Source organism: Labrus mixtus, chromosome 22 (assembly GCF_963584025.1).
Source record: "Labrus mixtus chromosome 22, fLabMix1.1, whole genome shotgun sequence".
NCBI classification, from domain to species: Eukaryota; Metazoa; Chordata; class Actinopteri; order Labriformes; family Labridae; genus Labrus; species Labrus mixtus.
Window position 1 is genome coordinate 5,067,142 of NC_083633.1, and position 6,000 is coordinate 5,073,141.

Sequence of the window (6,000 nt, forward strand, 5' to 3'; positions counted from 1 at the left end):
ATAATCATGATGCATATGGTGCTACAGGGCGTCCTTGAAACCAGAATCCACCATGTATACATCCAAAGGTGTAGGTGTCTGGTTTATGTGCTCTTACGTAACACAGACTCAATTTCCATAAGAGCTGAGTGCAGTCAGAAAGTGTCTGCTCCCTCTGGATAACACATAAATGTCACCCACCGCTAAACGACCCTGCTAAAGACGTGAAATGAACCGCCTTTATGATTTAGAGGAGTGATTGAGTGTTTGTGTGTTTGTGTGTTAGTGTGAGGGTGTTTGGTGTGACCGGTGCTGTGTCTCGGGGATGTGTCAGGTTCAGCGTTACATAAGCTCAGGCTGCTGCTGGTTGGATCCTGGTTGATCCTCTGAGAGCAGCATCCTGCAGACATTAACACGGAAAAGGGATCACATGTGTCAGACGTCACACACAAACACACACACACACACACACACACACACACACACACACACACACACACACACACACACACACACACACACACACACACACACACACACACACACACACACACACACACACACGTCATCACACGCTCAGATGTATTCACAGACACGTAAAGCAACAGTCAACACATGTTTCAGTGTTCCATTAAGAAGAGGGTGTGTGTGATGTTATGGTCATGTGACTTCCAGGATCCTATCAGCCGTCAGCACACAGACACACACACACACACACACACACACACACACACAGACACACACACACACACACACACACACACACACACACACACACACACACACACACGCACACACACACAGACACACACACACACACACACACACACACACACACACACACACACACACACACACACACACACACACACACGCACACACACACACACACACACACACAGCACTCAGCACTCAGCAGCTGAATGTCACATAGCAGTCCTTGTCAGGTACAAAGGGGGGAGGAAATAAACAAAGGAAAAAACACGAAGACCTTCAAGTGACACTCACAATAAGTCACAGAACAATCAGAAGATTGACGTCACATTTAATGTGTTTTAGATTCTTGCTCGTCATTAAAAGTTAAAACTGTGCAGCTGGTATCCAAGGAATTTCACACAGTTCACTGAGGAGCAGTGCCATGCCTAAGAAGGCTGTTGTTTCTGAATTCTATGATGAAATGATATTCCAGGATCCTACAGCAATGATGCAGCAACTACTGACCACATCAAGACAGCTCACAGTTCACCCAGTTCAGTGAGCAGGAGCAGAGGACCAAGGAGACAATGGAAGCAGCAAAGACTAGAACCAGTCAAGAGATCACAGAGCTGAAAGACAAACTAAAGGCCAGCAGAGAAAACATCAAGCACCTGAAGGCAGAGATCAGGAAACTGGAGGAGGAAGGACACACACGTGCACACATAATGTCAAGCAGTCATTTTTAAATTATTCAGTATTCTGAAAAAGTAAATTGTAGGCCTTTGAGCAGTTTCTTTCTTAACAAGCTGGGTCTATTATTATACGTATCCTTTTCTTGTTCATGTTGTTTGAACCCCTATGTTATACAAATATCTCCTATGCATGTGTGTGAAGAAAATGTCAATTGTGCAGAACTTTGTGTTTCTCTTTCTGGTACACATGTTGGATTATCAGAAAAGGTTCAACCCTGTTTCCAAAAAGTTGGGACATGCAGTGTGTGAAATGCAAATAAAAACCGAATGTCAGGGTTCCCAAAATGTGAAATTCCTCATTCAACCATAATGCAGGTCAAACTATTCAATTGACAATAGCACAGAGTGGTGCAGCCGGTCTAGTGGTTAGTACTTGTGACTCATGTACAGAGGCTGTGGTCCTCAAAGCGAGCAACCAAGGCTCAAATCCGACCTGTGACCCCTCTACCGCATGTGATTCCCAACTTTCTCTCCCCCCATCTCCAACTCTCTCCACAAATGGAGGCATAAAAAAGCCCCAACATAAATCTTCAAAATAAAAAAGCACAGGCAACACACCAAATGTTGAAACTGAGCTATTTAACTGTTTTTGGATAAGCTGCCCAATTTGAATTTTATGTGTACAACATGTTTCAAAAAAGAAATGGGACAGTTGCAACAAAAACACTGGAAAGTTGTGAAAGGCTTTATCCACTGTCCTGTCTCTCCATTAAAGACACAAAAAGCGCAAAAATTAATCTTAAAAAAAAAAAGATTGGGAGGGGTTCACCACTCTGTGAAACAGTGCAACAATTCAAGAAAAATGTTTCTTAATGTAAGATAGCTAAGGATCTGGAGATTTCAGCGTACACATTATATAGTGTCATTAAAAGATTCAGAGAATCTCAAGAAATCTCTGAATGCAGGGGTCAAGGCCAAAAAACAATATTGGGTGGCCGTGATCTCCGGAGCCTCAAGAGGCGCCAAATTGAAAACACAATACTGTCGTGGAAATCAAATAAGGTTAGAAAACCTTACCTACATCAAGCAAGAATAGGAAATTTCACTTTTTAAATTACAGGAACGTGTCGCTTCAGTTCCCAAAAAACGTACAGAGTGTTGTTAAAAGAAGCAGGGATGCTACAGAGTGGTAAACATGACCCTGTCCCACATTTTTTGGAACGTGTTGCTAGCATCAAATTCAAAATGGGCATAATATTTTCCACCAAAAATGTCTGATTTTCAACATTTCATGTGCCTTCTTTGTACTTTTTTCAAATTCTTTCAAATACAGGGTTTCAAGGGCTTTTGCGACAGCTAAACCTGAGCAAAAGACTCTAAAAGACAGCATCACAGTTTCATGAGTTTCGAGTCTGGCATGAAAATAAATGGGAAAAGGTTTCCCCTCCCCTCATAGCTCATCATCTTTATGAAGCAGATCCATCAGCATGGGAACGCAGCTATGCACAGAATATAAAGAGAAGATAGATACCCATCACGTTCAGACTCAAAACAAGAGTAAACTTCACAGAGCAGGACAAAATTTTGGTGTGTTTGTGTCTGAATATCATGAGCGCATGCTTAGTGAATTAGACATTCAGACGGAGCAATGTTTGAGCTATTAGCTGCCTCGATACACTCTTGGGAAATCAGGCCCTCTGTTTTCATTTACTAGTTTTATGTCCTTTTTTTTTGTAAGTTAGAAGATCTTTATCAAGTGATTGATCTTTGAGCGTTTTTTCTCATATATAAATGTATTTCTTTTCAGAATATAAAGAAATTTGGAGTATACTGTGGCGTAGAATTCAAACTTTTTCCCCAGCAAACTCAAATTTCTTTGGGGACTTTTTGACCAACTCGAATGAATTTCAGCCTCGTTATACAATACCCTCAGTATGAAGCAGGCTTGAGGTCACCACCTCTCAGGTACATGGCAGCTCCTCACAGACTCTCTCTGGGTGTCAAAGATCAGAGCCTGCTGTGTGATTTGGTGTGTCTTACTAGAAGGTGCTGCATGACAAACCCCAACAGAGGCAAAGATGGCGACACAGCGAGAGAAACCACATTCTGGTGCGAGAGGGCAGCCATGCCACTGGAGGACACCACCCCACAACACATACACACAGAAAGATGATGGTCATGATTCTGACCTCTCAGAAATATTTTGGACAACTCAGTTAATAATATGTGTGTAACAGAGCACTAGGTCATAGGTGTGACCAAACAGCAAAAACACAAATGTCCAACATTCCTCAAAGGCAACACTTTCACTATCTCAGTAAATCTCTGTCCATAAAAAGAGGAAGACAGTAATCCAGATACAAGAAGAGCAAAAAGATTTTAAGAAAATTTGGAGGACAAATTGTGCACTTATGCCTGACACTGACATTTTCTACTCCTTCCCTCTCAACCCACGGCTCCACTTGTTTTGTTTTCCCCTCTGAAAACATCACACTCTTTCCAAGAAAATGTCAAATGTTTGCTATGTTTGCAAACACTGAGCTCTAACCGTACAGTTTCATATGTCCGTGTGAAACATACTGAACTTATATACAGTATGGTGGGACCATCCCATCCTAAGCGTTTCCTGTTCCTGTAAGAAGACAGAGTCTGGTACGTCTACCCTTACCAATGAATGACGGAAAAAGGATTTAAATTGACACATTTATTATAAAATCAAATAAAATGTTTAAAATCCCTTTTATACCAAATTTCTTGTTAGTTAGGTTCTGAATACGAACATTCATATCTAGCAGGCCAAGGAGCTTGAAAGCCTAGCTTTTCTATCAACAAAACATAACTGGGGTGTACTACAAGGCTAATTTCTGGGCCCTCTACTTTTCTTGTCTATTATTTACATGCCTCTACATGTCAGTCCAATGTTGGAATATATTTTTATTTCTTTGCAGATGATTTAAAATAATACCTTCCTGTCATACCTAATTCAATGCTTAAAGGTAAATAGACTTGAACTTGTATAGCACTTTTCTAGTCCTCTGACTACTCAAAGCCCTTTTACACTGCATGTCACACTTACACATTCACACACTGAGGTTGCTATGTAAAGTGTCAATCAGAAGTAACTAATCCCATTCATACACATTCATACGATGCCGAGCAATTAGGGGTTAAGTGAAATGCCCAAGGACACATCAGACGTGGCTGCAGGAGCTGGGGATCGAACCCCAACCTGCTGGTTGAGAGACGACCGACTGTACCAACTGAGTCACAGCCACACTAGAGAAGTAATTCAATTGCCTATAATGATTGAAAGCTTGCTTCGATGGACTTAAAATCCTCAATCTTTGTTACTTACCTCTGTTTTAACAAAAATTTAAATATGTTGTCATATTCAATTAGTGCTAAACAAATACAAATACTAACCTGCAAATCATATATCATCAGTATATTAGTCAGTCATCCGATAATTTGATAGGCCTTTTTATTTTATTGTTTTCTGGCCCGAAATGACTGATTTTAGGGCAACTTAAATTGTGGTAAAAGTTGCAATGTTTTGCTTATTTCTTTATTTAGATTACATTGCAGGAGTGAGTGAATTTGCAAATTTCTTGACAGATTTTAGTGTTCTCAAGCATTACCAAAAAAGGCTTATGATTACAATGATTCTATTTTAAAAAATGCTTTATCATAGTTTTTAAGATTTTAACATTCTTGGTTTAAGTATTTTTTAAATAAAAAAGGATAAAGGTAAGGTCTTAATAGGTCTTTAGTCTATTTGCTGTGAAATAATCTCTGATTCAAGGATGCAGTGTCACAACAAACATCCTGACAAGTAGTTTACTATTTTATCTCACAGCAGTTTATTCTTATCACAACTTTATGAAAGCCACATCAAGCCTTTTACAACACTTATCTTCTTGAGATTACTTCCTGTAGATAAGACAGTATCAAAACATTTATCACTCACCGTGTTTTGAAAGTAGGATGCCAAACAATGATAAGTAACCGTTTGCTGGAAATGGTCCATGTTTGGACAGACTGTTCACTTCAGCTTCCAGTTGGCAATAATTAGGAAATACAAAAATGTCCAGCAAGTATTTGAAGTAGCTACTTCAATGAGGTCCTGGCAGTAGATTGATAAGGTCATATTGTTTAAATAATTAGTTGTATGTCACATTTCTTTCTTTTATATTCACATTTTCAAAAAGTTGATGTTCTATGATCGCAGAGAAGACGATCAAACTTGACTATCTAGAGGAAGTAAAAGTCGTATTTATATCATTTTTTTTCCTTCATGATTTCCAGGATTTTGCCACTTATCAGGAGGTTCAAACTGAACATTCAGGCATGTAATGTTGTGTTTATATTTTATTTGTTAACATATTTTTTAATTACAGCATTTCTTTCTTTGTTTTTTTGTTTTTTGTTTTTTACATGTTCGACATAAAATCAATCAATCAATCAAACATCGCTTATAACACAAGTTTTACTAATAAGTTCACTTACTGTTAGCTGTAAGCGGTGCTTAAGCTATTGTACATATGCATGTAATGCTATTTCTAAAGGCTACTAACCTCCTTGGTGTAACTCTAGCTCCAGATCCGTTTCTATTTGTCAGGCAGCTTCGAGTGTG